At 41.8% G+C, this 11482-nt stretch overlaps 1 pseudogene across 1 annotated transcript; it reads right to left on the reverse strand.

Annotated features, from left to right (window-relative positions):
* Positions 1 to 614: 614 nt before the first annotated feature.
* Positions 615 to 10789, reverse strand: LOC308240209 (eukaryotic translation initiation factor 2 subunit 2-like; annotated as a pseudogene). Its single transcript has 4 exons — positions 10757 to 10789; positions 9923 to 10124; positions 1785 to 2428; positions 615 to 701 (listed from the first exon to the last, which is right to left on the reverse strand). The product of its transcript is annotated as a eukaryotic translation initiation factor 2 subunit 2-like (transcript).
* Positions 10790 to 11482: the final 693 nt, after the last annotated feature.

Consider the following 11482-nt stretch of genomic DNA (forward strand, 5'->3'; position numbering starts at 1 on the left):
TTCAGGTTGTCCCCAAATTTCCTTACAATCTCCTCCTGCTTTTTAATTTATTTTTTCCAATTGCTCTGAATGGTTGTTTTTATGTACCTTGTCTTGTAATTTGCTGATTCGATACTCAGCTTCTTCTAGTCTACTGTTGATTCCTTCCAGGGTATTTTTAATTTCAGCTGTGCCATTCTTTATTTCCACTTGATTTTTTATGTATCATTTCTAACTCTTTTTTATGCTGGTGTAGTTCTCATTGTGTTCCATAAAGTTATTATTAAGTTGCTTATAGTTTTCACTAAGTTATTTGGGCACCCTTGTAACCATTACTTTGAATCTTTATATGTTAAATTTCTTGCCTCCACTTCATTTAGTTCCTTTTTTTGCAGTTCTTCATTTTATTTCATTTGGGGATTGTTTCTTTGTCTCCCCATTTTTCTGTCCCTTTGTATTTGTTTCTATGTATTAGATAAAACTGTTATGCCTCCATGTATTTGTGGGGTGGTCTTATGCAGTAGGTGTTTTGTGGGACCCAATGGTGACCAGTGATCTACTAAGCTGGGTGCTCTAGAAATGCACCTTGGTTAAATTATTTGGGTTATCCTGTTGTAATTGGGTCTTAAATGGTGTTATCCTGTTTGTGGATGGTATCTCTTCTCAGGCTGGCTGACTATAAGGTTCACCCTGACCATGTCTTGTGAGCTGTTGTGGTGGTGCTGACAGAACACAACAAAATACAACAAAACAAAAACATACACAGGACCCCCTACAACAATAACAAAAGAAACCACAAATGGAGAGAGAATTAGAATTCTCTAATGATAGGAATGATAGAATAAAAGAAAAAAAATATGAGGAGAAAAATGGGGGAAGAAAAAGGCATATGAAGTGGCATAGATGAAATAAAGAAGATAAGAATAAATAGGGGAAGAAAAATGGTATAAAAGAAGAGGGGAAAAAATTTTCTTAAAGGAAAATAGAGGAGAAAGCAGGAGAAAAAGAAAAACAATAGAATAGGAAAAAGGAAAAGAAAAGTTAGGTATATGAAAGAAACAATAGGGACTAAAATAATAAATCAATAAAGCAGATAGATAATTTAAAAAAGGAAAAAAGTGAAGTGGTGTTCATCTCAGCAGAGTTTCATGTCTCCTGGGAGCTCCCTTTGTATCCATTCTTCTGATGACTGTGGCTGACTGTTCTGTCTACCAATTCTGGGCTCCCTGTGAGGTACTTAGGTGCTAACCATTATCAGAAACTGTCCTCCTTTAGCTTTTAGCAACCTGTTTGAAGCTCCAAGCAATCCACAGTTTGTATCTGTCTCCACAGGACTTGGCTGTGCATGGGAGGGGCCAGGCTGCACTCTAAGGCCTGTTTGTTAGTAGCACAGTGCCTAGGGCTGGGTCATAAAACTTCCCAGGTTCCGTGGGCTCCACCTCAACCTGCCTTCACCTGCCAGCCAGCTGTCAATCTTAATCATTCAAAAGTCTGTTTCTGAAAGGGCTGTAGGTGGAATCAGGAGTATAGAACTCTGGGTCTCCCGTGAGGGTGTGTGTGTGCTGTTCAGATTACAGGGGAAGTAGTGGGTGTGTTTCCCATCACAGAGCTTCTCCTCTGAGAGTGTCCCAGAATATTACTCTGCCCTTGGGTGGGTCTCAATCCTCATATACAGTCTAGTGGGATCTAGTGGATACTTGGATTTTTTTTATCAACTCTCCAGGTGTTTTCTGTTCTTCCTTGATATAAGTCTCCTTTTTAGCTGGACCTCAGTTGGTAATTATGGATGAGTGTTCCCCAATTACCTTTATTTCCAGTCTGTCCCTGGGAGGAGGTGCAAGAAAAGAGCCTATTTGGCCGCCATCTCTCTCCCTGTTGATATATCTTCTCAAAACATTTTCTATCTGTTTCTGTTGAAATCTTCCTTTGATTACAAGTTGCTTATTACCTTAGATAGAACCACTTGTACCCAATTCAGCCAATAAAAACACAATTAGATGTTTGGACTGATGATGTAATAGTTTACTGATATCTGTAAAGTTGACAAAAGAAGTTTACATGGTTCCTACTCAGACGACCTTTGGAGGTATCATGACAAACTTACTGTTCTCTCCAGCAACCTTATCTGGATTATTTTCCCTCATGATTTTGAACACTTGATTCAGTAGCTCCTCATACATGTAGTTTCTTTCTGAGCTTGCCTACGTAGGGCCTTTATGGTTACTGAATGAGAGATCATAATTTTTTTTGCTGTCTTCATCTTCTAAAGCTTTGTATTTCTCTAGAATTTCATTCTCATCTGGGAATTTGACATTTTTCTATTTCTTCTTTTTATTGTCAGGCATAATGTCAAGATCATACTCTGGTTCAGCTGGTTCTTGAACATCACTTTCAGTTTTAAGAGCCTTTATAGCTTCTTCAGCTTCATCAATATCCAATATCTTTTTTTCTTTTAAATTAAATTTATTGGGGTGAAATTGGTTAATATAATTATATAGATTTCAAGTATACAATTATATAATACATCATCTGTGTATTGCATTGTGTGTTTACCATCCAAAGTCAAATATCCTTCCGTTACCATATATTTGACTCTTTACCCATTGCTTTCTCCCTTACCAGCCTTCCCCTCTTGTAACCAACATAGTGTTTTCTGCATGTACGAGTTTTTGTTTGTTTGTTTTTCTTGTTTATTCATTTTTGCTTTCAATTTTATATCCCATATATGAGTGAAATAATATGGTTCTTGAATTTTCCATATGACTTACTTCACTTAGCTTGATATTCTCAAAATCCATCCATGTTGTTGTAAATGGTAGTATTTCTTCTTTTCTTATGGCTGAGTAGGATTTCATTTTATATATGTACCACATCTTCTTTATCCAATCATCTATAAAGATGATTGGTTGTTTCCATGTCTTAGCCCCTGTGAATAATGCTGCAATGAACATAGGGGTACATATATATTTACAAATAAATGTTATCATTTTTTTTGGTAGATACTTAAAAGAGGGGTTGCTGGGTCATATGGTAACTGTATTCTTAATTGTTTGAGGAATCTTCATACTATTTTTCATAGTGGCTGTACCAGTTTACATTCTCACCAACAGTGAATGAGTATTTCTTTTTCTTTACAATTTCGTCAACACATTGTTGGCACCGATGGGAAGAGGGACAAGTCAGCCCCAGGCCCTGGCAGTAGCACAGTTCCTGCTGACACCTTTCCCAACACTGCACTAGGCTCTTGCATCAGCCCAAAGCAAAAGTTAAGTTCCTATGGCATCTCACCAACATTATAACAAAATGATGTTGAATGAACTGACATTATTTAAAGACCTGCTGCACCAAGAAATCCATTCTGTTTTAAATATCTGTAGAAATTTTGGTGGGAATGGCTATAAAATAGAGATGTCTCCAACTCACATACTAATACTCAGGCTGGTAGGTCTTTCTCCTAGGATTCTGGGGCTGCCTCTCTTCACAGTCCTAATGCAGCCATAGCAAATGGCACAAACATGTGAATATGTGTTCAGGTGATATTCAGCCAGAATATTGACACCCCCATGAATTAGTCAGAGTTCTATTGTCTCTGGACAAGGGAGGATCAAAATAGGATCATCCAGAAACTCTGAATAGCATTGTAAAAGGATGACTCAATGAGAGTATATTGGGTTTTAGAGCCAGCTTTTTGGAAGTTGGGCACTAAAGCTACGTGGAAAGAATATAAAGGCTCAGGTCCCCGCATTGTGAGCTGAGACTGTCATTTGCTGCAGTGCATTTTGTTGGCTGTCACAAAATGTTGAAAGTGTCAGCATGCTATTATTGTCTTCTAATTGACACCGAAAAACATTGAAGAATAATTAAATCTCACTGAGCCAGCTTGGAACTTGCTGAACAGGAATTGACCAAAAGAGTGGAGAAGAAAGAAGACAAAGTTTCACCCAATTCATTCTCTGCTATGTAAGTCCTAGTGTGCAATGTCTGTTTAGCAGGTATGGAAATGGGTTGTTCAGGTTGAAATGTGGTACTTGGAGGTACACTGAGACTCCTCCAAATTAGGATCAAACAAGTAGACAATTGTATAATAAAGCATTCTTTTTTTTTTTCATCAGACCAAAAAAAAAAAAAAAATCTGTGCCACTGCCAAAGATTTGTTAAATAAATACACCTGCCCTATTGGAGAGTGAAGCAAATCTGTATGGAATGCCAGGCTCCTGACTAATGTATCACATGATAGAGCTGACAGAGGAGGAACCATAGTTGAATGGAAAGGCAGAGGTATTGGGTTGTGTCTACATCACAGCTCAACTAACTAAAGCATTTGTAATAAAAGCAACAAGTTTAATTGGGACTATCTTAATAGTCCAGATGTTTGCTTTGAAAATTGAAGTGCACTTCACAGAATCATGTTTAAGAAATGTAATAACTATTCCATTTATTGTAATTAAAACAGACCTTTTTTTAGGGGAGCTATTAAAATAGATATTTTTAGAACATTTCTGCTTAATCTTTAGTAAGAAAATATTCCTTTTGAGGCAAATACAGAATTTTGACCATTTCAAATATGAATAAAAGTGAAATAGCAGTTGGATGATAGCAAAGGGAAATTTAACTATTTGTTTTAAATACTTCTTTTATGTTTTAACTAGAGGCCCAGTGCATGAAATTTGTGCATGTAGGGGAGGGGGTCCCTCAGCCCGGCCTGCACCCTCTCCAATCCAGGACCCCATAGGGATCTGGTGTAAATCAGCGGTCGGACATCCCTCTCGCAATCCAGGACTGCTGGCTCCTAATTGCTCACCTGCCTGCCTGCCTGATCACCCCTAACTACTCTCCCCTGCTAGCCTGATCACCCCTAACTGCCTCTGCCTTGACCCCTGCCACCGTGGCTTTGTCCGGAAGGACGACCGGAAGATGTCCAGTCAACCTGGTCTAATTAGCATATTACCCTTTTATTAGTATAGATTTCTCCACTGGGAATGTAGTATATATATTTTGTTAAGCCTCATCTGAGGATATTTTTTCCATTGGCTTTAGAGAGAGTGGGAGGGAGGGAGGGAGGAAGGAAGGGAGAGATATATATATAGAGAAACATCAATGTAGAAACATATCAATTAGTTGCCTCCCATAGCCACCCTGACGGGGGCCAGGATCAAACCTGCAACCCAGACATGTGCTCCTGACCAAGAATCATACCCATGACCCTTTGGTGTGTGGGGCCAATGTTCTAACCACTTATCAACACAGGCCAGGGTGGGAATGTACTATATTTGAAATTTATCTAAATGTATACATATAGATGTAGTTATGGATGCAGTGAAAGTGAAGCTGGGTCAATGAGTATAGTAGTTAGCAGCATAGGATTTTATTTATTTTTAAATTTATCTTTATTGTTGAAAGTATTACGATGTCCTCCCTTTTTCCCCATTGACCCCCTCCACCCCGCACCCACCCCTCCCAGGCCTTCACTACACTATTGTCTGTGTCCATGGGTTATGCATACATGCATATAAATTACCTGGTTAATCTCTCCCCCTTTCCACTTCACCCCCCGCTGCTTTCTTTCTGAGATTCATCAGTCTGTTCCATGCTTCTATGTCTCTGGATCTATTTTGTTCATCAGTTTATTTTGTTCTTTAGATTCCACATATGAGTTAGATCATGTGATACTTATCTTTCTCTAACTGGCTTATTTCACTTAGCATAATACTCTCCAGGTCCTTCCATGTTGTCTCAAATGGTAAGAGTTCTTTCTCTTTTACAGCTGCATAGTATTCCATGGTGTAAATGTACCACCGCTTTTTTATCCACTCATCTACTGATGGGCACTTGGGCTGTTTCCAGATCTTAGCTATTGTAAATTGCAAGCAGCATAGGATTTTAAATATGACAGATCTTGGTTCATATTTTACATGTACTATTTTTTAATTACATGGCCTTGGGCAGGTTACCTACATTCATTTGTAAAATGAAGATAATAATACCTACCTTAAAGTATTGCTGATAATGTATGCAAAGTGCTTTGTATAGTGCCGAACACAGAAAGGTATCCAATTAATGATTAGCTACTATTTGTATTATTACTTGTATAGTGCTTTATACTTTTCTAAGTTCTTTCAAATGTTATTTTATTCATATGTCCTAATAATCCTGAAAAGGAAGTCAAAACCAAAGGGAGAATTTTCCAGAACATTGTCACTTTTTCTTTTTTTTTTTTTTTTTTTTTTAAACATATTTTATTGATATTTTACAGAGAGGAAGGGATAGGGATAGAGAGCTAGAAACATCGATGAGAGAGAAACATCGATCAGCTGCCTCCTGCACACCCCCCACTGGGGATGTGCCCGCAACCCAGGTACATGCCCTTGACTGGAATCGAACCCGGGACCCCTCAGTCCGCAGGCCGACGCTCTATCCACTGAGCCAAACCGGTTTTGGCCATTGTCACTTTTTCTAATGGGATGGTCACCAATGTAGATATGCACCCACATTCAGATGACTGTCCTTTCTGTTTCCAGTTTTGTCCACTAAAATCTTGGCCTTTATGTTCAATAGCTATCAAGTTGCAATATATAATTTTGAAAATGGTGACCACTAAGCTCATGTCATTATCCAAAATAGAGGAATATGTCCTTAAAGTATTTAAATGTTTCTAAAGAAAGTAAAAATCAATTTGAATCAAGAGGTTTTAATCTGTGAAGAGAAAGTTTGAATTCAACCTCACCAGTAGATAATTAGGTTCATTGAGAGGAAGTAGGTACAGTGAGTTCTCATTTATTTTGTCAGTAGGTTCTTGGAAACTGCAACTTCAAGTGAAAGAACGTATAAGGAAACCCATTTTACCATAGACTAATTGGTATAAACAAGAGTTAAGTTCCTGCAGCATAGTTTTGGTCACAAAACCATCACTAAACTTCTAAAGACAGATCCCAAACACTTCTAATATTAAACACTAGTGGCCTGGTGCACGAAATTCGTGCACATTAAAAGGGGATTAATTAGAGAAAATAATTTAATATTGCTATTTGCCCTTTCTCTATAATAGAAGTGTCAGAGATGAAAGAAAATTAGTAAAATGTATATGAAAACCTTCCTCCTATCAGAGTCTTGGGCGCACCAGGGGACCCAGAGTCAAGTCCCTGCCCACCCACATGCGCCTCAAAATCACGTGAGACTCAGACCCGCCTGCCCCCCCCCCCACATTGGGCTAGATCCAGACCTGGCCAGTCCCACCCTTGTCAAGCCCTGCTGGGCAGGGGGCATAGCCTCAGATCCCTTGGCCCAGCACCAGGATGGGGGGTGTGGCCTGAGTTCCCCCAGCCCATACCGGGGTGGGGGTGTGCCTTGAGGTCCCCCATCAAGCCCCGCCAGGTGGGGGACATGGCCTGAGTTCACCTCTCAAGCCCCGCCAGGCAGGGGGCGCAGCCTCAGGTCTCCTGGCTCGGTGCTGGGGCGGGGGGTGTGGCCTGAGGACCCCCCCGCCTGGTGCCAGGGTAGGGGGCTTGGCCTGAAGTCCCCTGTCAAGCCCTGCCAGGTGGGAGGTGTGGTCTGAGGTCCCCCAGCCTGGTGCCGGGGCGGGGGGAGCAGCCTGAGGTCCCCTAGCCCAGCACCAGGACAGGAAGCCCACCTTGAGGTTCCCTGTCAAGCCCTGCTGGGTGGGGGGCATGGCCTCAGGTCCCCTGGCCTGGCACTGGGGCGGGGGGTGAGGCCTGAGGTCCCCCAGCCTGACGCCAGGGTGGGAGGGCGCAGCCTGAGGTCCCCTGTCAAGCCCCACGGGGGCGAGGGAGCGTGTAGCCCAGGGGTGGGCAAACTTTTTGACTCGAGGGCCACAATGGGTTCTTAAACTGGACCGGAGGGCTGGAACAAAAGCATGGATGGAGTGTTTGTGTGAACTAATATAAATTCAAAGTAAACATCATTACATAAAAGGGTACGGTCTTTTTTTTAATTTCAATAGTTTTATTCATTTCAAACATTTTAACAAGAAGAATGTAAACACTAATTATTATAATTTGAAACGTCAAAAAATGGAGGAATCATAGCACAATAACATACCTTATATTGAAGATGGCAAAGGCAAAATAAAATTGCCTAACAAAGGAAAGGTACAAAAGCCTTTCAAATTAAACTTAAATATAATAAAATAATTTAAAACTAAAACAAATAGAAAAGAACAAAATGTGTAAACAGTAAATTAAACATTTTCTTTAGTGCAACTTCCAAATTATGCCTGGGACGTAGATGTAGATGGCAATGTAGACTGGGTTGAAAGGTTTTTGGTCTTTAAAACATCAACTTCAGTGGGAACAGTGTTGTTGGTCTCCTTTTTAGCTAATGCTCTGATACTGTGCTCTCCAGGGGCGTGTCTCCCTACATCACCACGATAACCTGTCTACGCATTCCCAGGGTGATGTCGGGGGATGCGTCCGTGGGCATTACAATGAGCCTCTGGAAGATTGAGAGGTTGTTCCTTCTACTGAATGGGCGGATATAAATCCTCCCACTCAGAAGAAGGAGCTGCGGCCATGTTTCCCGACGTTGCCATGTTAACACTGCTGCTGGTGAAGGAGCAGAGGGGAGAGCAAGAGAATCCTCCGCTCTTTCGGCTCCGTGGGCCGGATAGAACAGCCGAACTGGCCGGAGCCGGCCCGCTGGCCGTAGTTTGCCCACAGCTGTGATAGAACTATGAAGACACACAAACAATGACCCGACCATCAGGGAAGAGGGTGTATCTGGAGGAGGGGGGCTGTGAGTAGGGCAGGGCTCCTGCCTGGGGTGTCCTGCCTTTCTCCCTCTCACATACGCTGTGTGATATTGGGCGGGGGAAGTGGCCGAGCTCCACTTCTTCACCTGGAGGTGGCCACAAGGACGTTTAGTTGCCTCGTCACAAATCCTTAAGGAATGTGTTTATGCAGGGAGGTTTCCGGCTGTGTTTTCTTTAAATGCATTTCGTTTGGCCCTGGCTGAGTGGCTTAGCTGGTTGGAGCATTGCCCCGTGCACCAAAAGGTTGAGGGTTCAATTCCCAGTCAGGGCACATGCTTAGGTTGTGGGTTCGAATAGTATAATGAAGTCTAAAGAAGCCATTACCCGGGTTTACCAATTGTTGCCATTTGTTAGAGTTGTGTCATCATTCATCCTTTCTCTCTTTCTTCTGGAGAAATCCTCCCTTGCCCCTGAGCCATTTGAGAATATCTGGCAGACGTGATGCTCCTTCACCCCTAAATATTTCAGTGGTTCCCAAGAACGACATTCTCTTATCCAACCATAACAGCCTCCCCAGCGTTCATGACCTCCCCAGGCCTGGAAGGAAGGGCTCCTCTCACTCACCAGGTTGGCAAATCGCCACCATCTACCGTGGGCATAGATGCGGGGAGGTGAGCAGTCTCTCTCCCTGGTGCTGCAGTTGTCCGTGCGGTGGTGGCAGGAGAGGCAGAGGGACTGAGGAAGGTTGGATTTGGGATTCGGGGGTGAAGGGACCTCCTTTTTGCTCAGTGGTGAATCCTGCCTTTCTCCATCTCACATAAGCTGTGTGATCTTGGGCAAGTGACTTCAACCTCTCTGTGCCTTAGTTTTCTTATCTGTGAAGTGGGGATAACAACACTAATCTAGGGGACTGAATGAGTTAACTTGTGTAAAGCACTTGGTTTCTTTCAAGAGCTACAAAGTGCTGGCCACTGTTACTGCTATTTTTATTGTTAGTATCATCATCATCATCATCATCATCGCATCATCCTCTTTCTCAGCAGTGAATCCAGACTCCAGACTTCCATGTATATCTGGAGTTCAACTCTTGAAACCGAGTACATTATTGGTTAATCTTGCTCTGACCTGGAGTCCCAACCGCTAATATCCGGGACCCTTGTACCCACTCCTGGTGCCCCAGGACCCCTATCACTGAGTTCCTCACCCTGACCCCAGTCTCCCCTGTCCAGGCCCCCTCACTAGCCTGGGCCTGGCCAGGACAGACGCCTGGGCCCAGTGTGGACTTGGCGATGGACACTTGTGCCACCTCCTCCCTCCTGTCCGAGCACCTGTCTCCAATCCTCGTCTCCTGAAACTGGCCATTTCCCTGTCTCCGCGGCTTGTCCAGGTCAATGTCTTCACTCACCTTTATAATTACGCTGGCCTCTTTGCTTGTCTCTGGCTTAAAAACAAAGAGGATTTTTGTTTAATTTCAAGTCATGCAGCCCATCATACAAGTTCAAACAATACAAACACATATCAAAATGTTAGATTATTTATTCTATCATTTATGAAGCTGTTAATAGTAGTAGTTTCATTTCATTGTTTAAATGTTGTGATAAATGAACATTGCTTTTCTATTTTTTTCTATTTTTATTGATTTCAGACAGGAAGGGAAAGGGAGAGAGATAGAGACATTAATAATGAGAATCATTGATCAGCTGCTCCTGCACACCCCCTACCGGGGATCAAGCCTGAAACCTGGGCATGTGCACTGACCGGGAATCAAACCATGACCTCCTGGTTCTTAGATCAAACACTCAACCACGAAGCCACATCAGCTGGGCGCTTTTCTATTTTTTAAAATTACATTAAAAATTATATATTTTTAAACACATAGGTAAGGCAGGTAAATGATAAAAAATTCAAATGGCACAAGCAGGTATGCAGTGAAAATGAAGTCTTTTCTCCACCCTTGACCCCCACACTTCCAAATTCATGTTCCCAAGACAGCCTGATCTCCATTCCCCGTGAGCTCTTCCAGAAAAAGTGTACATCTGTAAACACACATGACCACAGGCACTCGTGACTTACACAAACAGAAGTGAATACACCCATGCCCTGCATCTTGCCTTCTTTCACTTACCATACCTTGTTGATCTTCTTAACCCAGCACGTACATGGCTGCATAGACCTTTTTCACAGCTGCATAGTATTCCACTCGTGTAGTTTGATCATATTTTACTTAGTCATTCTTTTTTTGTTGGATCTTCAGGTTATTCCCAATTTTTGCTATTAGCAAACAGTACTGGATTAGTTGTCTTTCACTTTAATATCTGTGTGTGTGTGTGTGTGTGTGTGTGTGTGTGAATCAGATTTATCAGATTTTTTGGAGACTTGTGCATGTTGCTTTTCAATTGTAAGATCAAATTGCACTATGAGGTTGTACCAAGTTATTCTCCCATCAACAATGTGTGAGAATGCCTGTAGCCCCACAACTTTGCTCACGGCGTGTGTGCTAACTTTGGGTTTCTTTGGTCACTCTAATAAATGAAAGCAGGTATCTTGGTATAGTTTAAACTTCTCTTTTAAATTGGAGGGTGAAAAAGACACCTTTTGTTTGTTGAGCTAAACATGCTCTCATTGGCTTATGTCAAGGACCTCCATTGTTTTGTTTTATTATATTATTTTAATATTTTATTTTATTTTATTTTATATTTTCCTTCATCCTTGATGCCCAGGCCCATGACATGTGTCCCGGGGTGTATATGTGTCTTTGTAAGACTAGTAGTGCTACTTTATGTGTGAGTGTTTTTAACT

The sequence above is a fragment of the Plecotus auritus genome (assembly GCF_963455305.1).
Source record: "Plecotus auritus genome assembly, chromosome: X".
Taxonomy (NCBI): domain Eukaryota; kingdom Metazoa; phylum Chordata; class Mammalia; order Chiroptera; family Vespertilionidae; genus Plecotus; species Plecotus auritus.